Raw genomic sequence first — 24,568 nt, forward strand, 5'->3', positions numbered from 1 at the left:
TTAGTTCAAATCATTTTATTCATCAGCTATGTGTGGAAACACAGGATACTGAGAGAGCCATCAGTAGGAGAAGAGATTATTTAAAGTGATACTGCCAAATTCTCAAGTGCCACTTCAGTATGTTAGTGGATTAGTGTTTAATCATTACTTTAAAATGTGTTGCAGATTCCAAAGTGGCCTGCTTTACAAGGGGAGCATTTTGAAAAACTAAAAATGTGAGGGCAAAACAAGAACGCTGCCTAGATGCCGTACAGGTTGTAGCACAATTCACAATCTGAAATGAGAGCTGGTTCCCTCCCTTCTGTGACCAATAGTTTGTGTGCCTGTGTGATATAACAATATGTAGTGAACTATAATGTCTGGGAAACTAAAGTAACAAATTGATGGCTGTTGTGATTTGAAAGTCCGTTGATCTTTCTCCCTGCCCAAGATGGGGATGGCAATGTGAGCTATTATCAATGTAACATTTACTGGAAAAAAGCAGTGCCAGGGGAAGTTAAAATTAGAGCTGTCTTCAGTTTTTGCAATATTAAAATATAGACGATGAATCACAGTCAATGTAGATAAACCACTTACCTTCATAATGCTGATGTAGGATGGGAGCAGAAGATCTCCATTCAAATATCCTGTTGGATGCCTGTATCCTATCCGACAGGCAGTAATCAGGGCAAAGCACTGCTGAAATTAATTCCTATAATACTGAGGGGTTTAATGAAAATCCTGATGACAAATTGTCTTTGTTGTTCTGTTCACCATTTTCTCTCTTGTATCCTAGGTTAATTACAGGGCATTTTAAGAGAAGCTTTTTGAGCATACTGTACATGCAGAAGGAAAAGTAAAATGCTGTCAGTTTCTGGAACTTTCCCAGACTCTCACAAACACATATGAATTTAATTCCAATAGTATTTTAAGATGAGGATTCATCGTTTATATTTTTATCTGTCAAACACTCATTTAGCTTCTCTTAGCATAACAGGTGGGAGCAAAAAACCAGTATTCTCCCTCTAGCTTGTCTTTTGTAAATAAAATGAAAGAAGCAGTAATTGCACACCTCACAACCCCATTTAGGACTAAAAACCACAATTACAGAATGTTTAAATTAGGCACTGCTGTGAGTTGCAAAGCAGGCAAGACAAGTTTGCTGAAAAGTGAAGCAGATGTTGATAGGCAGCAAGCAAAATTCATGGGATGCTGAGTTGGGAGGGTTCTTTGAAATCTCTCTTGATTTTATTTTCCAGCCATATTGTCAGACTTATTAATGGGTCATTATTTACCAATTAGTATTTAAAATTATAAATAATCTAAATTATTTATAGTCAATAAGCATTAAGCATCTCCACTCCATTACTTTTCATTTCACCTTAGTGAATGAACACAATTAAGTGACTATGGCTCCTTGTAAAAGTTTGGTTGCATCTAAATTGACCTTGATAGAGAAAAAAGTTTAATTTAAATTTTCTTTTTACACTTTAATTTTTGAGAATAATTTGCCTGAAATGAACAAGTACTTTGAGCAAAACCTCAAAGTTTTCAGAATGATAACAGCAAATGAAAATAGAGGATTCAACAGCTCATTCTGGGAACTGTTCAGCAGGTTCCCATGGGAGACTGAATGGGAGGGGAAGGGGAAGGGGAAGGGGAAGGGGAAGGGGAAGGGGAAGGAAACCCTGAGAGGATGCTGCTCTCTGAGCCCAGAACTGGGCTCAGCCCAGCCCACAGCCCATGAGTCATACAGGCACAACAGACAGGCAGGGAGCTCCATCTTCTCTCTGGTACAAAAGGCAGAGGAGGTCAAAGAGGGTTACTCAGGAGCAGAGTGTTGTTGGTAATGTAGGCAAGGAATTAGGGAAGTCAGAACTCAACTGGATTTGAAATTGGTGAGGAATGGAAATGGCAGCAAGAAGAATTTCTAGAAGTAGAATCAAAAGGAGGTCTAAGGAAGATGAGGGGCTATGAAGCAAGGCAGCAGACTTGAAGCACACAGAAAAGGCTGAGCAACTCAGCATCTTCTCCTTGGTCTTTCATTCTGTCCCTATACCTCCCAGGCAGAATCTGAGAATACTGCATTAGTGAGCAAGTAAGCAAACTGGACACACACACAATGCCATGGGACAAGAGAGAATGTATCCAAGGATGTGGAGAGAAGGAGCTGAGGTCATTGCAAGGACTGCTTTGTATCTTCTTCAAAAGGTCCCTAGGAATCAGGAGAGGATCCTGAAGGCTGGCAAGTGTTACAGGTACACGGGCATGAAGGCAGATCTGGGGAACTATTTGCTGATAGAGCTCCCTTCAGTTTCCACAAGGATTTTGGAGGAAACCCTTGTAAAAACCATGTGCAGTCACAAGGAGGACAAGAAGGCAATTGGGAACAGCATGGATTCACAAACCACAAATTGTGGCTGAATAGTCTGAGTGCTTGCTCTGAGGAGATGTCTGGCTGGATGGATGAAAGAAGAGGTAATTTATCTTGGCTTCTGCAAGGCCTGTTACATGGTATTCCTACAGCCAAATTGGTAAGGCATTGACTTGAGCAGTGGGCTACAAGGTGAACGCACTATTGGCCGTATCATGAGGTTCCAAGAGTTGTTATCAGCTGTGAAAAGTCCAAGTGATGAGTGATTTCTAGTAACATCTTTCAGGAACCAACACTAGTGTGGACATTCATTCATGCCTTCACTGGAGATGTATCCAGTGGGATGAAATAAAGCCCTCAGCAAGTTCACAGATGATACCTGATTAGAGAAGCAATTAAGGTGCCAATTAAAGTGCAGGGTTATCATTCAGAGCATTCTCAACAAGCTGGAGTATAAATCTGGCAGAAACTTTTTTAAGTTCAGCACAGGCCAATGCAAATTCCTGATCGTGCAGCAGGACAGGCTGGGCACCAACTGGCTCCAGAGCAGCACTGAATAAAAAGTCCTGGGTGTCCCAGTAGACAAAAAAACTCCAGTGTGAGTCAGCAGTGCATCCTGAAGGTCAACACCATCCTGGGCTCCACTACCAACAGAGTAGCCAGCAAGCTGAGATAAGTGATTCTTTGCCCTTTGTTTGGCAATAGTAAGACTACCTGGAGGACTTTGTTCTGTTTTGGAGTCCCCTGTACAAGATGGACATTGACATAGTGGAATGAGTCCCTTGGAGCACCAGGTGGTCAGAGCACATGACATACATGGAGAAGCTGACAGAAAAAGGGTACTTCTGGCTGAAGGTGAGAAAAAGGGAAGAATCTGATTGTTTTCACCTACCTGTTGGCAATGTACAGAAGAGGTGAAGTCAAACACTTCTAGGTAGTGCAACACAGTAAGACTAAAGGCAGCAGCCCCAAGTCACAACGTAGGAAATTTTGTCTAAATATCAGAAAAATCCTTCCTTTCTTGTGTATGTATGTGTGTGTATATATGTGTATGAAATACTGGCGCAGGTATCAAGAGACTCTGTGGCATTTCCATTCTTGGAGATCAGACGAAGCTCTCTGTGCAAGCTCCTGAGCAACCTCTGAACTCAGATGTAACTTCAAAGCTAATCGTGTTTGGGTAGGCCCAGATGAGCTCCAAACTGCTCATCTTTCAACCTGCTACTTTCAAAAGAGTTTGGTTTTGCCTACTTAAATTGCTGCTTTAATGATTTAAACAATATTCCTGGATACTTTGTGTTTTGAAGAAAAAGAACAGTGAAAATACAGATCGTTATTGTTACAAAAATGTATGTCATTGCTGCTACAAAATATTGTAGGAGTGATCATGTACACCAGGATGCCGGGATAGATTGTGGGTTTTTATTAAACAGAACATAAAATGTCAGTAATCCCAACCTACTTATTGTTCCTCACACAGTTACCATCCCTCACCATTAATTATCTTAGTTATCCATAGATGCTTGTTTATATGTTTTTACTTCAGGTGAGTCCCTTGGGGCTTAGAAGATAAGGTGTATTTTCTTTGTGACCTTATAATCTCTCTTCCATTTCATTTTCCTAATAATTCATATTATTCTTTTTACAGTAGGCTGGTGTTTTTATAGAATGGTACATGGTTTCACCAGTTGCAGTAGCCATATTTCAGATTTGTAGCAGCTCACATACAGCTCATCACAGGGTATGTATAGTTAGGACTCTTTGGGGTTTTTTTGTTCCAGATTGAATATTTATCAGCATTATTCTTGGTCCACACTTTTATCACCAATCACAAAGAATTGAGATTATTCTGCAAATTTTCAGATATCTTTGGCTTTTACTACATTATATAATCTAGTATGATTTAATCTCACCTCACTCTTCAGCGTTAACCAAATGACTGAGGACTATGCTGAACAGTGCGTTTCCCTACACTAGAAATCTCTCTGAACTGTGAAAAGTGACCATTTAATTTTCTGCTCTGTGTTTCCCACTGTCTAACCAGTAAGAAGGTTGTGCCCTGTAAAGAAAGTTTCAGCCTGGGAATTTCCAAAATCTATTCCATAGTGTTCTTTACACCTATATAAAGAATTCTTTTTACTTTGCTGAAGTAGACTCTGATTCATTTGGGTTCCCCTTTCATATCCAAGTTACTTATCAGCCCTACAGACATTCTGGCAGACTTCCTGTTATGGAAGTGCTTTAAAAATATTTTATTATTAGTTTTATGCCTTTGGAAACTTGCTCTTCAAAGTGATTTTTTTTGGCTGGACTTACTAAATTTAACTTTTCAGAGTTGATATTATTTTATATTTTTCTGGTTAGGAAACTTCCACTTTCAGAAGAGCTTCTAATAATCACCCTTACTGTGCTGTGTATTGAAATGGTGTAGAAGAAATGAGAACTCAGGGGAGTTTATCTTTACACGTTTCCTGCCTTTCCCTCCAAAATGACCTGACATTAACTGAAAGAGGATTTCGATTAGATATAAGGAAAAAATTCTCTACTGTCAGGGTGGTGAGGCATTGGAACAGGCTGACCAGAGAAGCTGTGGATGCCCTATCTGTGGTCATGTTTAAGAACAAGTTGGATCATGCTCTGAGCACCTTAGTGAAATGTGGCCTAGCCCACAGCAGGTTTGGAACCAGATGGTCTTTAAGGCCCTTCCAACCCATTCTATGATTCTATGATTTTATATAGTTAAAATCATTAATTTTTTACTGTTCTTTTTCTGAATTGCTTTTTCTCTCTTTAGTGCCACCTCAGAAAAGGCCCTAAAACAATGCTCATAAAATTCAAGCCATGAAAAAAAAAAAAAAGAAAAAAGGGAAAACATTTGCAAAAATTCATAGAAAAAGGACCAGAATGAAGAAAGAACAAGTTGGGATAATACAGATAAATAAAGAAGTTATCATACCAAAATATTCATTTCTGAAATGCTAACAATTTCAGTGTAGGTTGCTCTACAGTTCAGTAAGTCCTAGAAATATTCTGAAACTATGTAATTTGTGCTTTCTGAAAATTATACCCACATATAGATAGAAGTGTATATAGGATATATGCATGTGTGTATGCATGTTCTGCCTCAGAAGTGAGGAAGACTGAGACAGCAATGTTTCCACCTGCTTTGATAGGATTTGAATAGCGAGCAGAACCCCCAAACTAGAGGCAAATCTCATCCTTGAGCACCTGTGAGGCTTCATCAGCAGATTCCAAGCAGTGGGATCTGTCTCCTGCAAACAAGTGTGTACAGATGGGATTCCTGAGAATATTCTGGCAACAGCCCAGCACTGCACACTTGCAGAAGAAGCCAAAGATGGTACCAGATTATGTCAGTGCCTTTGCAGGACTGAGTCCTGTGAGCTTTTCCTCATGAGCCACTCCAGGAGAGTTGCTGATTTCTCCCTGAGGCAGCTGCTCTGCACAAAATGCTGGGTCTGTTTAGAGTAACTCTAAGGTAAGGCCTTCCAGCAATGTATTGGCAACTTTAATGTTTCTCCAGATTTGCAGTGAGAAGATATCTTACCTTTTGGAACTTAGCAGTTATCAAACTTTAGAAATGCACCTACCACCCCTTAAAGGGAAGTAATACAAAAACTAATATCATTCTATGTATAAATAACATATCCATTCTTACTCTAGGAGTTCTGCTAGATTCTGAGTTCTTATTTGAAAGGGCAAGTTACAGCTCCAGTTGTAAGCATTTCTTTTTAACTAAGCTTAACAATGAGACTTTTAATTTATATCTCTAAGGACATATCTTGGGCCTCCAAATGATTGAAATCAAGATAAATGACACAGCACTGATTGGTTCTGTCTTGCACTTCTTGAGAGCCCACAGCACAGGATAAGGGAATAAGCGGCTGGGAGCCATCAGCACCTGGGCTGTAATCATCCCATAAACCACATGTTCTGTTGCATGCAACAGCTTTGAGTTTGTTTCCCAGTTGAGTTTAAGATGTAAAATTTAACCTGTAAAGCCTCCTGGGGTTTGAGCTGTAGCAATTTGAAGGCCTCTGCAAGGTTAGCAACTTTTGTGCACTGAGCACTGGAGAAGCCCTTATTTCAGGCAGATACGATCCCTACCCTGAAGCACTCATTATCGCTGAGGTGTTTTACACATCACTAAAGGCCTTCATGTATCCTGAATAAAAGCTCTCTGATCATTCACTCTTTCTGATTTCCCTGTCTCCCCATCAATGAATGCTTGCAGGTGTAGTGCTCTCCTTTACCCCCATAAAGGAAGACAATTCCTTCAGGAGCCAAAGCAAGGTGGTTCACAGGCAGGAAAGGAAAGGCTCAGTGTAAGAAGAGAGATACAAAGACCCAACTAAATTTGAGAACAGTTACCTATTCTCAATCTAGAGAGACTGGCAATATATGAGAAATAAGAAGACTGCAAGGAGTGGAGAAAAGAAACATTGAAAGAAACCTCATCACAGTTAGAGGACACAGAAAAGTGACTGAAACAAGAAGGAGACTATACCAGGAGACACAACACGCTACACAGCAAGCAAAACAAGGCGATGGAAGTTAGAAAACAAAATGAAAAAAAAATGTTCATGAGACAAATTTAGGTTTTGTGGGGGTTTTTTTGTTGGGTTTTTTTTTAAGTTCAGTGGAAAATGTATACATAGAATGGTGCAAATAGAAACCGCTTTTCTCCCATAATGCTGTAATGCTCTAGAATATAAATGAGCTGTGCTAATAGTAGCTCTGTGAGGTAATACAGGGCTATTATTTTATGTTCTTGGAGCTCAGCACTGAAAAACAAAGTGAATATCAAGAAGGCACAGTGGAAATCTGCAGGTGTAGAATGGGTCTGAATTTGCTGGGAATCACTGAATTATTTCTTTCTTAGAAAAGATTCATACATTAAAAAATATAACGGAAGTAAAATATTTGGTTTGATATAAAAAGTCATTATGGTGTAACAATGTATGATTTTATGCTGAACAAAATAATTGTTCTAACTTTTTTTCCTGTCGTTGCTACTCTGCTAGGCAACAACAATATTTTCAAATGCCCTGATATAGTATAATCTGTCAGAAAAGCTGCACCAAATATACCTCCATAAGGATTTAATACCTTCAGCTTTAAACACTAATATTCACTGAAATTTGAGTGTTATCACCAACATTGATGCAACACATGGTTCAATGGTCCTGTAAAAGGAAAAACTGCCAATACACATTTCAAAGCTGTTTCTGATTTTACATCTATAATTTACGCTACAGCTCTCTCACTAGTTTCCTGATCAAGCTAGTCATGCTCTACCCTGACACACTGATAACTCTTACGTTGCATCAGCATATTGAAATACCTCACAGTAGCTTTTTATATCAAGAATTTCATTGCAATTTTACTTTCGTAAGAAACTTGAAGAGCGCAATACAGACAGCATGTTTAAAATATTCTTAATCATTAGAGATAGACTATTTGCTTTTTTGAGCATAATTTTATCCTGATGACTCTGGAGATGGAATTAAGATTGACACAAGGTGGATTTCATACAAGGGTCAAGGCCCCTAACTCTCAGAAGCATTATGAAACCAGTGAACATAAGTTTTACTGAATCTTCTGAGAATGCAGAAGAAGCATTGAGTTTTCAGCTTTCAGCAGCAAACTGGACTGGCTGTGAGCACAAGCAAAGCTGAAATTGTCTAAGGTGGCAGGCTTCTGGAAAAGACAAAGTGCACATCCCTTAACATCTGTCCACCCTAATTTTGTCCATATTAGGACAGGGAAAAACAGGTTGTCTGAAAGCACTGCTGCCCCTAAAGTAGGAGTGGAAACTACTGGTAGAATGCCCAGTGCCAGCAGCTGTGATAGCTGACTGCTATCAGTCCCTGGAGGCAGCCAGATTAACAGCATGAATCCTCTAGATCTCTCCATTGCAATTCCCCACTTCTCTGTGGCAGGCAGAGGTGGCCCTGTCCCATCTGTTATTTTAGGAGGATTGACTGTCAGTTTTGTCTGAGCTGTTGAAAATTCTTGTGCTGGCTCCAGAATAAAAGGCATTTCAACTGTTTATAGTGAGGGATATTTTAAATGAGGAATAATCATGGCATTACTTATAATTAGAAATTCGGGGAGTGCCCTTGGTCTCAATGTAGGGTGTAGCATGCTACTCATTCCAAAATGCAGATAACTTTATCAGTGTTTGATTGTCCATCTCTGACTATCTCTGTTTCTTCTTTTTCTACCCAAAGTTCTTTGTGAATTCAGCAGTGTAATATTAAAACCAATTTTTGTTCAGAATGGATGGATGGATGGATGGATGGATGGATGGATGGATGGATGGATGGATGGATGGATGGATGGATGGATGGATGGATGGTCTGCCATCACTATCTGCTTTTGAGATTTCAATCAGAAAGGTTCAGATTTGACTTTCAAACTTCCCTGTGTTTGGAAGATTTTGGTAATTTCCATACCTTCTACCAATGGAATTTCCATTACCAATTTGGTAGCTAAAGTAGAAATCATACATGGAACTTCCCAATTCTCTTCCACAACTGTCTGATTGATTTTTGTGCCCTGGAGCTTTGTTCCTTCAAACTGACCCTCAGACCTCAAGAAATGGAAGTGAACCATTCCTTTAGATTTCCGAATTGTTCTCTTGGACCGTTCTGGGCTTGTGCTACCCCCTCATGTTGCAGCCAGTGTTTTTCATAATGGCAAAATTTTTGAAAGTAACTGCTTTTCTAGTTTCACAAATCAAGATAACTTTTTATTAAATTAATTACTTTTTATAATTGTTCATAAGTGTCACAGTGAACATATTACTGCATATTATAAAACCCCTTTTTTCATCTCTATAAGTCAAGGATTGTATTATTAGGCTCATGAGGATCAGTTTTCTCACTCCTCATTTCATTCTCCTTATGGCTTCTTCCTCTTTGGTATACTACTGCCCTAGGAGAGAGGAGAAACTTTCTGTGAGATTTGCTCAGGCTCAGTCTGGGGCTGCACTCTAGCCAGTTCACAGGCTTCCTTGTTCTTCCTATTTCTGCCATAATTCTGGTTATTTGCATGTTTTTTCCCAGATGCAACTTATTCCAAGAGTAAGCAAGTCTGATTTTTGTATGCACAGATCCTTGCCCTTCTTTGTGAAAACCCTTTGAGCACTGTGGCTGGAGGCTTACTTCAGCTTTTTAGTTGGACAGTGGCTCCCATTATTTCAGTTGTCATTACTGTCAAGGAGCTTGATTGGTTTTCGTATTAGACCCTAGTAAAGACTGGGTACCTGCTGTTCCAATGAACTATTACGAAGCCACTCCAAAAAAGAGTACTTCTTTGAGATTTTAAAGAAGAAAATGGTAAGTGATTTAAATTATTTTAAGGTCTGAAATTAGTAGTGTATAAATGTTATTTAGTCTTTATGCCATAAAACAGTAATTTCTTCTTTGTACCAGATAACAAGCAACTCCTCTTACACCTGCTGGTATATTTAGCCACTTTTTTTGCAAATCAGCACAAGCAAACTTCCCAAGGGCAGATGTGATGAAATGACACACTCACATGCATGTGAAAAATGACCTGCTACCTTCCCTGTAATAACCAAACACAGTGAGAGGCTGTTTGAAAACCCAGGGCTCACCCAGAGCTGTGGAGTGTTGCTTTGCCAGCATGCAGGAGAAGAATTAGTTCATGGCTGTTAGAGATAATCCTTTTCCTGCTAGTAAAGTCATCCCAAGCCAATGACCCTTTAAAAATAGGAAGGAATACTTTCCAGCTCTGGTCTTCTATGACCCTGCTGGAAGAGAAATTCATGTCTCAAGACATCCTATGCACCCTTCTTTGTTTTCTACTGATAATCTGCTGGTTTCACTCTATTTCATCTTGTCTCTCCACTTCACCAGGCTGGCTGGGTGGTGAGACACTGCAAAATTATGTTAAGCAAGACCTAAGGGCAGACATCCAAGTGCAAGATTGAGAGCAAAAGAGTATAAATAAAGCAATGACAAATTCGCTTCCAGAGTATGCTTAACCATTACTCCACTTCCAAGTATCCCATGAGGGATTTCTTTTGCACTGCTCTGCAGTGAGAGCAGAAGATGGTGGATTCATAGTCAGTTTTCTTCCCAGGTGGTGAACTCACTTCTGCATGGCTTCCATCCCTATATGCCCTGTATTCCTTTGGGACTCTGTTTCTGGATGCACAGGCAAACACTGATCATGTCCTGTCTTGAGAGGGACACCTCAGACACTTAAAAGGTTATTTCCATGTGAGCCTGGCAGGGAACTGTTAGCGAAATACTGCTGATTTTGCTTCCTGAGATGAGAAGTGTTGTGCACCAAGAGTGCACATGCTCCTTTTGTCCTTTGGCAGTCTGCTGACAAGCTACCCCTGCCCATGAGATCCTTTAATTCTCATCATGCTCCACTGAGGTTATTTATACAATCATCATACCTCTATTATGAGATATCAGTTGTGTGTGTGTGTGTGTGTGTGTGTGTGTGTGTGTGTGTGTTCTGCAAGGTTCATGATCACTGTTACCTTAGTGACGTTCTACACACTTCACACTTTAATAACATTAATAACTTTAATCTGATGCTATCAAATTCATAAGTTATGAGTGTTAATGCAACTTGTACCAAGTGTTTCAGATAGTGTCCTTTCGGAAGATCAGCTCCTCTCTGCTTTGCTGTATGTCTAGGTAGAAAGTGCATTTTCTTCTGATCTAATTGCATGAGAATTCCAGGCAAAGAATATCACTTGTATAGAGCTATACCATAACTCCATTAAAAAAAAAAAAAAAATCTGGTTTTATCTTATCTTGTATGTACAGTGCTCCTGGTTCCCTACAGATACAGTCTCCCTTGATACAGAAACCCATGCACTGATTTTGAAGATAGAGTTCATTTTGGACTTTATTGAGGCAATAGACCTTGGTTTTGGCTGCCTTCAGAGGGCAAAATTTCAGTGAAGCAGAGCTGATGTTGTAATCTTGGATGATGATGGCATTTGTGATTGTTCAGTGAGCCTTCCAAGGGATCAGCCTACTGCTCTGGGTTTGAACACAATTATTTTCATTCTGACAAAATTCCTCATGGTGTGGAAGATCACAACTGTAGCTGGGGTAGATTTAGATATTTCCTTGCCATAAGATGTTTCATTGTTTGCATCATATCCTGAATTTTTAAAATTTTCAAAGCCAGTGGAGTAAAAGGCCTGATTTTCAGAATGGTGTATGAGGTCAGCTGTCCAAAGATATTTTTCTCTTTGTAGTACTTGTGGGAAAAGAGGCAAATGTGTAGATTTTTAAAATTGTGCTAAAACAGACATCATAATGAGATTATAATTTTAGAGAACAAGTGGCCATGAATGAAAGACTTCTCCTCTCTCCCCTTCCTTAATTCAATTTTTAAAACCCAGCTTGGCACATTTTTCCCCTGAAATGATACCTGTCTCTCTTTATCTGTACAAGATAGCTGTAAACCAAAATTATTCAATTAATTGAATGATGTGACTCAAATGCTGTATATGTGGGCTTTTATCCCCTTTCTCCCTCCCACTAATAAGGAAAAGAATTCTATGTTTAGGGGATTATACCACTAGGAGGATCATGAGTTTAATGCGAAGCTCAAATAATTGACATTGACAGTTTTATCAAACAAGAAGAGAATTAGAATGGTAAAGCAAATGCAACCTAGAGAAATGAGACAGAAGGCAGAAACCAAGGAGCACGTTTTCTCCACTGCCAGTGTTTTTGTAGTTGGTGGCCACAAAAGCATCTTTCTAAGATATTTTGCTTGGTGTGGTGAGCTGACCAAAGCAGGAGAGAGGTAGTTGGATCAAAAGCTTGATCAGGCTTCCCAGCGACAGATATTTTCTCATGAAGAGGGCTCCTAACCACTCAACAGAGCTATATGCTTTATGCTTACTTGCCACAGCTTTCTATTGCAATCTTTGGTTTATTCACATCTAGTGAACTTGATTGTGCTTTCATTTTTTGGATAACTAAATTGTTAGTGTTTATCTATTTAAAAGCAAGCTCTTGTAACTCATGGTATGGAGTCAATTGAACACGGGCTTTTAGAACAGATTATTGACTATTCTTTCTTCAAAGATTAGACTTTATTTTCAAATTCTGGATAGCCTTTTGTGCCTTTCTTTTTTTTTAATCTAGTGCATGGTGCTACCGCATTAGCAGAGTTTGATCCAGCAGAATCGAAGCACATGCTTAAGGAAAAGAATGGCAAGAGGTTCATGAACCCCATAATTAGTTCCCCTTCCTAGCTCTAAGCAGTAATTAAATCTGTCACTTCTGCTCTGCTGATTCATTTATTTAGCTATTTAATTGCTCAGCTCAATACGTCTTTATCTCCGGAACTGCAACATTTTATTCAGGCTAAGGAATAGCATAACCCATTATTATTTTTTTGTCCAAGGGCAGGGACATGTAAAAGAAAAGAATACTAATACTAGATAATTTGGTGGTGTTGTCAGTTTTCACTTATCAAATAAAACAGTATTTAAGGGAAAGCTTCCACCAGTGCTTGAAGTGGAGAGACAAGATGAAAGAGAGTGAAACCAACTTGCTTTCTGTACATAGGTTTCCTTCTCCAAGAAATAATGTCAAATTCAAGGACCCAATGTATCTGATTCGGGTTTCTATTTCCATAATGAGTTAACTTAAAGCACTTCCAGGTAATGCATAGTTCTCTATAAAATGAGTGCTCTGTTAGTAGAATATTTTATGACAGTTTAAAATTGCAAATATACATTAAATTGTTTATAAACTAAATAGTATCTTTGTTTTGTACATTTTAGTTTTGGGACATTTCTCAGTCAGGGAGATTTCTGTCATCTGTCTCTTAGATTTATCATCAAATGGAGCATTTTGATCTGAAAACCAAATGGCCTTTGGAATACTTTCACACTTGCAAAGACAACCCTTCTGAATATCCCTTGTGAGGCATATATCCATACACGTGGTTTTTCTTATGATACATTTTCATCAGTCCTTAAGGGAGGTTGCAAGATTCCTCCACCATTTCTATCCATAGGTTGGAAAAGCTGGTATACGAAAGCAGCATGCAAAATGAAGAGAAGCAGATCAAGACAGATCAATACAAACAGAGTCTTTTGGGGAAAGGAGAATTTTTTTTACTTTTATTTTTATAACCCTTTTTATTTCCCCTCTTTGAACTTGGGAATGACACACACACAAATTAAAGATACAAAACTCGCCCAGAATTCAGAGACAATCATATTTTTCTGTCACTTCTAGCATCAGTAGTTTAGTTCCACCAATTTGTTCATCTGCCTGGCTGGCTAAATTTTTATACCATGCACACAGCCTTGCATTTCATTCCATTAGTGATTTATTTTTGCTGTCTTGTTATTCAGTCACACCTATGCAGTTATTTAAGTCATTGCTCATGTTTTTACCAAGTAAGCTTATTATTCTAAAAATATTTTTTCTGCTTACCTAGAGGGGTTTTTGTTGTTGAGGATTATGTTGGGGTTTTTTTATTCCTTCAGTGAGACTTCTGTCCACTCTCTTGCAATGCAACACATGTTTGTACTGCTGCTGTGGCCAACTCACTCAGTTGGCCCTGACTGAAATAGAGGCAGAAGCCTGTGTGAAGACCAGCCAGTGGAACTGGCAGGGTTAATTAGCCATATTGCATGGAACACCTTGGAAATTCAGCTGGACGTGTTTCCATTACCCTGGCTGCTGGGCTGGGCTGCACAGACCTGCACCATGCCTGTGCCAGAGTGAGGACCTCTGCTTCCCTGTCCCTCGTCATCAGGGAGGGCTTTGTCAGCCCATGGGCTGGCAGCTTTGGCCCAACAATGCTCAGTCTGTTTTGTTCATGCTGGTGTTGTTGTTTTGCATCTGTGCATTTGGGGTCACTCACAACTCTTTGTTGAAATAAAGAATATTTCTCTCTCTGCTGAATCTAGCAAGTCTGGAAATCTTGTGAGCAGTTTTGTTCTTGCAAGCCTGCATATCATATTTTTGGACTAGGGCTTCATAGGAGCTTTACTTAAATATTCTCTCTTTTAAATCAAGTGATCTTCTAAAAGTACACTCTTCATTACATTGGGTACATGTTCAAATTCAGGGAATTAATAAAGCAGCAAAAAACCTCTGTGACCATCCTTTGTGGATAAAGGTGCTTTGAGAATAAGTCTGTATGTGAATTGGTTTCGTTTGAGAAAGCAGTGTTCACTGCAGCATGACAAACAAGTGTGATCAGAAGAGAGCATGGGAACAAAATGGAAAAAATAGCATGTATTTGTAGTAGAAGAGAAGTTGATTTTTGAGTTGATGGAAACAGACAGAGTAAACACAGGGTTAATTTCAAATGGCCTTTATCTTGGTTCTAAAAGAGCATTCGGTTGGTCAATAGGATTAACTACTTTTACACAGATTTGTACATAAACATTGAGGCACGAGACTTGGACATGAGCTGAGTGCCCTCCCTTTGCAATGATTACATTCTTGAACGTCTGGAGAGGGAATTAGGTGACAGTGGCTATTGGCTTCCCCTGAGATGAACCTAGCTGTTGTCATCCAGCCATCAACAGACTGGAAATTACTATCTCGAAGGCACTGCAGGGTTTACAAGCAGTCTTGTGGGACTGAAACCACTCCCTTCTCCCACTCTGCCCTCCCCATGCCAGAACCAGTGGCATCCAGCTACTGCACAGTGTGAACTGGACATTTGTGAAGTAATGCACAAGCCCAAGGTCCAGGCACCGTGCTTGATCAAGGGTGTGTTGGCTTTTTGTGAATTTTGTTGTTTGTTTGGTTTTTGGTTTTTTTGTTAGTTTTCAACTCTAGTTCACTATATAGTTAGAAACCTCAGGCTGTAGCTTCTCCTCACTCACAGCACTGGAATAATGTTAGTGTAAAATGTGTCTGAATCAAATGACATTAAATCCTCCAGTCTTCATATAAATGCACCCCTGTCTGTACTGTATTAGTATATTGGTTTACTTGTTGTATTCAGAACTTCTTGTTAATGTTTTAATTAACAAGGTAAGCCACTGCCTGTACTATTTGTGTGAGGCACCATATCTGTGGAGTTGGAGTCTACCTCTGCCCAGTGCTGGTCAGTCGACTTGGTTATATAAGGTGCATAGACTTGGGTACCTATAAATATTAGCGAGCAGCTGTCACAAAGGGATTGTGAACGAGCTGCTCTGGACCTCGAAAACATAATAGCTTGGCACCCAGAAATACACAACTTTGATAACGTACTACAAGGTCACGTACTGGGGGGAGAGGGTAAGGAGGTGGCGACTGCTTTTAATCTTTGTCTCTTTTATAAAAAACAACCTAATTTTCTTGCTTTGTGTTTCTGGTATACATAGGATATTTACAATTTTTATCACATTAGGATATGACATTCCTGGCCTTGCCAGTGCTTTTGTTTGGATATTTATAGCAGGTTCTGGTCATTGTTGAGCAAAGGCGATTGCCCTGCCCTCTGGCCCTTCCTTAAGCAGATTTTGGGCAGAAGCTCCTCTCGTGTGGCACTAATTGAAGTGACTGGTGGAGGGGGTGTTGTGAGCACACTTGTGCTGATCTGCCAGGGTCTAAGCCAAGGGAGGAAGAGAGGATAAAACGGGGAGAAGGGAGGAAAGAGGAAAGGAAAAAAAAAAAAAGGAGGGGAAGGAAAAAAAAAAAAAAAAAAGCCGGGCTTTGCCTCGCTCCGGCAGAGCGGAGGGCTGCGAGGGCTGCCGGCCATCTGTCCGCGCAGGGCGGCACGGCGGGAGCTGCGCCGGGGAGGCGGGAGCGGAGCCGCTCCGCAGGTGGGTGCCGGCGCCGCGGGGCCCGCGCTGCGCGGGGGGCGCTGCCGGGGGGCGCGGGGCTCTTTGTGCGCGGCGGCGGCGGGAGCCCAGCGGGCCGCCCCGCGGGGAGCCTGGCGGGCCGCGAGCGGCCGCGCCGCCGGCCCGGGACGGGCAGCGCCGGGCCGAGTCGGGAAAAGTCCGCTTCTGCAAGCCCGGAGCCAACAAGTTGCGGGAGAAGTGCTCCGTGCGGAGATGGGGCTGGGTTATCCGCCGCACGAGTGAGCGGCGCTGAGGGAGATCCGTCAGGGACTGTCAGTCGGGGAGTGTGGGCTTCCCTCGGGTGAGTAACCCCGCCTGAGCCGGGGCTCCGGCGCTCGAAGGCGGTGATATTATCCGGAGCCTGCTCGGTGTGTGTCCGTGTGCCCCCGGTTAATGGTTTCCTGCAAGTTTCACGGGAAGCGGAGAGAGGCCGAGGAAGACCACAGGGGTTGCGGAGGGATTAGGAAGGCAGAGGTTAGTAAGTTTCTGACGTGCTGCAAACCAGCATCTCTGTCAGAAGCAACCAATTTGGAATATTGTCCCATATTTTGGAATTTGTATTGGCATTGGAAGTTTTCACGTTTCATTCGAGTGTTACTGTTTCTGGAGGCTTTTCTTGCTGTTGTTTTCAAGTTGCTGTGTAAACTGCCTGAGTAAACAACCGGGTCGTCGCTCAGCGAGTTGTGCAGTGGGGGAAAAGTGAACTTTGAAGTGTGTGTTTCCTAAAGAAAAGTTCGAAAATATACAGTAGTTTTAAATTAACAGTAATAATGGAGGAGTCTAGGCTTCATACCTCATTACTATGGTCATTAATATTATTATTATTGAAGATGAAGGAAAAATTGTTCCTGTGCGCCTAAAATGATGTTTTAATGTCTTTTATGCATCTGTTAGAATGTCCTGTTAGTGGATATGGTTATGTTTAATGTACAGCTTGTATTTGTGTTTCTGATAACTTTCCTAGAGCTACTGGAAAAATAAACACTCAGTTAACGCACATTACCTAAACATATTTTAACAGCTCAGGCATAAATTATAGGCAACTAAATGCAGGCATCACTGGCGATTCCTTTGCATGTCTATCTTAAAGTGTTATAAGCAAATAATAAATAAATGTCTGTTAGATGTGTGCGTACCATTCAGTCTAGATGTAGTTCTTGTTTGTTTCTTTTGTATATGGCTCTAGAAGTAGAACAGTAGTGAAAAGTGGAGTTGAGCAGCTGGTAATCCATTTGTCTGTTGCTTATCCCTAAAAAGATTCCTGGTGCAAAGTTCATGAACTATCTCTGAGAATGGTTCAAAGCTTATTCCAGGAATTGGCCTTGCTGAAATCCGTCAAGAGTTTATAAAAATGAACAGAAAAGCTGAGGTTTGTTTCCTCATAAAGCTCTTAAGAAATATGTCCTCTATCTAGTATGCTACTCCTTGTATCCAAGGCAAGGGAAAACCTTGATGAATCATGTGGATATTGCTCCATACTGTCCTTATCTATAATCAGGCGAACAAAAGTATTTTTACTTTCTTTAATTCTGGAATAGCTGGTTTCTTACAGAAGACCTTGCTTTCTGTCTTTCTCTCATCTGTGTCCTTGCTGCAAAAAACAAATCCTCAAGAATATAAGCGTTTGTTTTATTGGTTATATTCCTTATCTCTCCTGCCTTCCAATTTATGCTGGTTTGAATATTTCTGTAATATTGAAGTCAGTTGCCATTACTTCCTTCAAGGACCCTATTTAAACACATTTGTAGAGTGTGTGCAGTATGATAACGTGTAGCGCCATGGATATATTTAATTTTATTCTTACATGGCTCCATCTATTTCTCTTGTTACTTCAGAGAAGCAAGAAACATGATGAATGCTCCATTAGTGGTATTGGTAAGAAACACATTAACGCGAGTGCACGGTTAGTGAGAAAGTGTTTTTATTTGAAAGCCTTCTCGGACCAGACAGCGTACTAATAATCATAACCTGTGCCACACATCTTCAGTGCTAGATTGCATTTGCTTTTAAGTTCTTTATAAATACAACTTTTATCCAGGATAGCTGCATTTTCACCAAATGCCCAGGCTCCTTGTTCCTTTTCAGCCTTTGCAGCCTCTGAATGCTGCAGGAATTTGCTGGGCAAAGGACTGGGTGTCCATGGGGTAGGCAGTTCAGGATGCAGCACTTCTCAGAAGCCAGCCTCGGTATTGTAGGACACTGAGGTCTGATAATAAAGTCAAGTGAAATGTGGTATTAAAAATATAAGTCAAATCCAAAGACTGCTGTGTTGGTTGGATACCCAAGAGCAAGCTGGAATAGCCACTCTGACAGATAACTGAAAATGCGATGAGCGACTTTTGCAAGCCACGAGGGAAAGCACTCGGTTTTCTGCACGTGAGGCCGCTTTCCACGGATCCATCCCAGGGCAAGAGGCTGTCCTGGTGAAAGGACAGGGGTTCACATCCCTCGTGCTCAGTACCCAGGCAGAAGGACAGGACATGGGGGAGTAGAGAGTGAGGTGGCCTTCCTGATTAGGAGTGCTGGGAGCCTGGGTCCAAGCCTGCTGGGCAGGGACAATTCCAGAGAGACCTTGCAGCAGGGCAAAGGTGCATCGCTGCAGTTGAAAGTTGTGGAGCAGCTTGCAAAGCTAATGGGGGACGTGACTGCAGCCACAGGTGTGTGTGGCAGAAGTGGGAAAGAGGTATTTGTGGGAGGCAAGGGTCTTGGAGTGTCAGATGTTGTGGCAAAACACATGGTGGTCATGGTGTCATGTTTTTAAGGTGGAAGAGAGATCAGAGGTCTGGTGGAGCAAGCAGTAAAGGCAGGCAGATGACACCAGCAGCCAAAGGTCTTGATGCTACCACAGGGAGGCTTTGCAGCTGGATGGATGACCCAGTTTGGATGCTTTGGAAAGAGTGAGCTGGGAAGAACCATTGAGGATCCTGTTTGTCATCATGGACCAAGGAGGAAGCATTGGGCAGCTGAGCTGAGGGCAGATGACGTGCAGTAATCATAACTGGGGTGCAGCACGAGGGCTGACAGCCAAGAGACAGGGGCACATTGAATAATCTTGAGCCTTTTCTGTGGCTCAAGATTATTCAAATATGTGAAATTGGGAAGACAAACTTAGAGTTCAAAGCAAAACATAAGGATAGCAACCAAAATAATTCTCTAGGACTGAAGGTGTTTACTCTCTGTTATTGTCTCCCCAAGATGTTCAGTTAGTGGGATCTCCATCTTCTGATGTTTATAACAACATCATGGTTGGGGATTGTAGAATGCACAGAAATTCATTTTCATAGACTTTGCCAGATCATTTTCCTTTAAATGAGACCTAGTTGCACTTTTAACAACAGATGCACTCTGTTGTAATCATTTGCTAAGCAACAGGCTCACTGTGCTGCCTATGAAGCACAAAAGCAAGGGACGCTTTGACACGTCACGTAAAGCTTACATAAAGTTTGTGAGCAGCAGCAGAAAGAGTGAGTGATGAATGCTCTTGGTTTTGTTCCTTACGTGAAAATAGTTTATAGTTGGGTATTTTTCTCTACTGGCTGCCATCAGCAATAGAAGTATCAACAGGAGAAAAATGGGTCGCTTGGGTTTTAGCATTAAGCAGCAAATCCAGGGCCAATAGGATTTAGCTGGGATGTTAAGGTTTATTCAGTGCATTTAGTTAATGAAGTTGGGGAGGGGAGGAAGAAGGAAAAAGCCAGTGTCTGGGCTTGGGGGAAGGGATGAAATAGCCTGCTGCCACCGAGTGCATCCTACGGTGACTCCTCCTGATTGATAGATGCTCCACAAGACGAAAACAACTCAGCAAAGGAGGTTTTAATTAAAAAACAGCAGCTCAATGCCAGGTCTTTTGGATTAAAATCAAGTAGAAAATCTTTGTAACAGACATCTACTTGGTCTTAAGGATGTGTGTTTTTACCCCTAAAGGTGTAGTGCCCATCGGCTGGGTGAGAGGGAAGAGGGAGATAATAATACATGCAAGCATCCTTGAAGTGGCCATAGAGCCATGGGGATATTCAGCAAGAGCAATTGTATGTTAATATTCATCAGTGAGGCACAGAAGTCAAGTTCAGGCTAAGAAACTCCCTTTTGAGCATTCTGCCAGATTTCTAGCAGACAACCCATCCTCCCCTACGCACACGGGTGGCCCTTCCCTTTGCTCACCCGTATTCTGAAGCCTTTGTGTCCCCTGCCAGAGGCTGTCATCTTGTGTACACACATGCTGTTCAGCATCTTGACTTGCTTTCTGAGCCCTGAAAGCCCTCAGCACAGAGACACAAAAAACAATTAGCAGAGAAAGTCATTGTTATTTAAAATATAAAGGGCTATTATCTATATGTCGAAAAAAATTTGCAAACCAACATGAATTGATCTTTTCCCCCAAGGAAATTAGTTTGTTGGGTTTTTTAACTCTGGTTCTCTGATTCTGGCTCCCACTTGGATCAGACCTTGTTTTCCCCAAAGCTGTAATGGTCATTCAGAGTCAGATGAAGTTTCTTTCTCCCGTGCACCTCCTCAGAGGTCTGTGCTTGACCATAGTATCTCAGCGCTGCTGGGAGTCGTTGAGCAGCAATTCACACTGTGAAGACTCAGCCAGTAACTTCAGCAGACTTTTCCTCCTATGGGGGATGTGGGCATCGGTAGCAGGATCTGACTAACAGTACAAAACAAATAAGCAGCAGGCTTGCAAAATTAATAAATGTACCTGTTGTTCTTGGCATGATCTAGTTGCTCAGACAGCCTATAGCTTGATGCAATTCTGTGAGCAGGATGCTGCAATATTTCTTAGTAGGATTTATTGCAGTGACACCTGAAAACTTTCACAAAATGGTCTGCAGAAAAACTTGAATGTGTGATTTTTGGTGGGGGTTTTTGGGTTTTGTTTTGTTTGGTTTTTGGTTTTTTGGGTTTTTTTATCTTACAGACATTTTAAGATAAATATTTTTAAATCATAATTTTAAAATAAAATAGTGAAAATGCTCAGGAAAACACTGTACAGAATAGTTTAGGCACATGTCTGTAATAAGAAAGAAAGAATTTGATTTCATTAAATTAAACAAACCAACACAAGGACTTGACTGTGATGCTTACGGCAGGGCTTTATGAATGTTCAGCCAACTTTTAGAAAATGAGGGTGGCTGTGTCAGAACAGCAGTCCCAGGCACGGCAGCAGGAGTCTGGGCAGCTGCACACAGAGAATGTGGAGGTCTAGGAAAATACTTCTGTCATCTTTTGCATACAAATAGGTATATATTTGTTGGTAAACAAATACAGATGTTCTTGCTGATCTTAGGATTTTATGAAGTGAAATTTGAACAGTCTGATTGTCCCAGTGGCCACAAGGGAAGCATATTATCCCACATGCAGAGCATGCTGCAGAAAAGTGAAGAGGGGTACATCTCCCAAAAAATGAATACTTTTCAATGTATCTACATGGCAATGAAATGTTTGGTGCAATGTCATGCCGTCTAGTTCTGTATTTATGGTGGCCTATTAGCTTTACGTCTGTTGGCATATATTTTCTTGTCAGTGGGCAATAAAGCATCTATTCAGCATTGAGCCTAAACAACTAGAAGGACAGAATCTGAGTCTTGAAGACCATAAAATGACTTTTCTGTGATTTTATTCAGTTAACAAAACTGTGTGCATACCATGAGGATCTCATTAGCATAGTTCTATCTATATGCCAGCATCTACCCAGAAGAGCAAACAGAAAATCACTGGCTGTGTAGTAATATTAAACATTCTATAGAGTAACAGTAGAAATCTTACGTGAAAAGGCTGGGAAACATTGGGGGTTCATGCAACCTTTGTAAATGCTTCAAATCCACCTAATAATTACTATACAGGCTCAATAATTACCATACAGTACTGGATTAAATACTGAAGGTCCTTGATCTGCATGGATCTGGTAGAGGTTTCCATATGATCAAAGTGATTAAAAAAACTGTTTTCTTTCTTTATAAGTGTATGCTATACCTGTGAGAGTAAATTAAAAAAATGTTTTGCTCCTGCAGATAGGAAGACATGAGATTTCTACCTTTTTTCCCACTTGACAAGTTTATAGTGTTCATTCGCAGTGATGAGAATCAGCTTTGGAGTTCCAGGTCCTTTTAATTCAGAGAAGTTTAGATAGGTGGATTTTGATTGAGTAGTAGGGAACATCAAAAGTTACACTGTTAAATTTCTCCGTGAAGAACAAGGGCTCTGTGCAGACACCAAGAGAGAGATGCACTTTGTTTCCCCCTTCCTCCTTTCCCCATCAGCATTCACAGTGCACAAGTAGAGATGCCTGCTAGGTATTGAAGAGGCTGTCACTGTTAATTTACTGTGAGCATCCCTCAGTGACTGGGGTGGGGTGGAGGAAGCGGAATAAAAATTATAAGCGCTATTGAAACTGGCTTGTAACAAAGTCCGATGTCCCTTCAGTGTTTCTAATGTCAGATAAGTAAGATTCCTGGAATCTGATCCCGAGTTCCCAAGTTTTAAAATGCTGCTTAAATTTTGGAAGCTTCTGTTTTTTGTGTAGGAATGATATTTTTCTGACAAAATGCTCCAGCATGAGCCATGATGGTGGAGCCTCCTAAAGGTGTTATTTTTCCATTGGCTAGACCAGATCCCCAAGCGGCCCCCAATCCTGACAGAAGCGGGGCTGCACTTGGAGGTGTCTGCTTGGAGGTGACCATCATGTGCTGGTGTGGCTTTCCCACACTTCCAACCAGTGTTGCTGTTGGCCTCCTGTTTGCTTACAGGAACCTTAATTGCCAGTATATCTCTAGGAGTTTCAGTACCAATTAATCTGTTGGCAAGTCCTGTTATAACTTAATATGTGGCATCATGGTATTCTTCCTCTTATTGGTAGCTAATGTGTGTTTCTAAGTAATTTCCCCCATGTCTTGAAAAGCATGCTTTTAGAAGGCACTGATCTTGAGCTGTGACACAGTAACTTCAGGGATACCTATTCCTGTTCCTGGCTGTGGAGCAGAATGTATCAGCTTAAACAGTGGAAGTGTAAATTGCTTCCCTCTGCACCTATTAAGACTGTCATGACTGAGTGTAAGAGTAGCTCACCTGTTTTGTTCCGTGTTGCTGCGGAGTAGGATGACATCCATGGCCAGTTGCTGAGTTCCAGCTGATGAGTGATACCCCTCAGTGGTACTTCCTAGCCAATGGGTGAAAAAAGCTCCTTTCAGTAGTGTGAACATACTTTATTGTGCTTGGATGACACTTTCTGATTTCTCAGAACCATCTTTCGTCTCTTCCTGGTTTCTAGTTTCAATGGAAAGACAATAAAAGGCAGAAGTATGACCATTTAAGTGACCTATCTTGTTATTTCCATGTTTTCTGTTATTACCCTTTTTCTCTCAGTGGTAGCCTTAGCTACAGGGCTCTCTTTGTTTACTTTGGTTTTTGACTGGGCAATTGTATGAACACCACTTGCGGTGGATTACATATATATGTGTGTATATATATACATGTATATATCCAGTTTTGTTGGTAGTTACTTCTTGACCCCAGATTTGCTAGCAGGAGATTGCTGACACACAATTTGGACTTAGGGCTGTGCCTTGTCATTCCTGGGTTTCCTTTAAGGGTGATCTGCTAACCAGGACCTATTCACTTTTAATCCTGTTTATCATCTGAAAAGAAATCTCGTAGCACCCTGACCTTTCCTTGCCTGTTTTACTGCTGGTTAAGAAACAACTCCAATCATGCTTTGAGTGGGTGTGTGCAGTTACTGGGCAGCTGGCAATAAAATGCAAGAGAGGCCTTACAAAAAAAACTCTACAGGAATCTATTTTACTGTGCTTTCATAAAACACAGATTATTCTGCACGGATGGATGGGCTTTTACTTGACTCAGGTGTAAAGGGTCCACCAATATATGTCTAAACCTTTCTAAAGCAACTTGAATTCCCCTAGGAGAAATGCATTGAAGTTCCTATGAAAATGGAGTTTTCTTTTACCTTGTGACTTTTCTGGTTTCCCATCACTAGACATGAATGACCCAGTCTCCAGTGAATATTATTATTATTATTATTATTATTATTATTAGTCAATAAAGTTAAAAGCAGATCATGTCTATATTGAGGGATAAATAAAAATGTAAGTAGCCATAACTAGGGTTGCCTATGGCTACTAGTAAAATGTCACCTACAGTTTAGCTCTGAATGCCTCTGAGGTTATACTTAAAAATATATCAAAATGCAATTCTCTCAATGAGAATATAGCTGAGCTGCCAGGAAGATAATGCTATTTCTAAATAATACATTTAAAATATACAGGACAAGCTTGAAAGATTGCAGATACACCTTAAATCAGTTTAATTTCTAGTTCTATGCTCCTAATGCAATTCACATTTTTCAGATACGTATATTTTATTAC

The 24,568-nt window shown here is 40.7% G+C and overlaps 1 protein-coding gene and 1 long non-coding RNA gene across 16 annotated transcripts in view; one reads left to right on the plus strand and one right to left on the minus strand.

Moving 5' to 3' along the window:
• Positions 1-1,552, minus strand: part of LOC119698156 — a 37,931-nt gene extending 36,379 nt beyond the window's left edge. The window contains exon 1 of the long non-coding RNA XR_005256073.1: positions 577-1,552. This is a non-coding gene — a long non-coding RNA (uncharacterized LOC119698156). The remainder of the gene's footprint in view (positions 1-576) is intronic.
• LOC119698151 (poly(rC)-binding protein 3-like) overlaps positions 1-24,568 on the plus strand; it is a 507,654-nt gene that overhangs the window by 352,312 nt on the left and 130,774 nt on the right. The window contains exon 1 of one of the 15 annotated variants that reach the window (XM_038129763.1): positions 15,543-15,642. The exons of 1 other annotated variant lie outside the window; for it this stretch is intronic. The gene's annotated coding sequence lies outside the window, so the exon portion shown is untranslated. 13 more of the 15 variants (XM_038129764.1, XM_038129759.1, XM_038129765.1 and 10 more) reach the window with 13 other exon arrangements.

This window comes from Motacilla alba, chromosome 2, assembly GCF_015832195.1.
Source record: "Motacilla alba alba isolate MOTALB_02 chromosome 2, Motacilla_alba_V1.0_pri, whole genome shotgun sequence".
NCBI classification, from domain to species: Eukaryota; Metazoa; Chordata; class Aves; order Passeriformes; family Motacillidae; genus Motacilla; species Motacilla alba.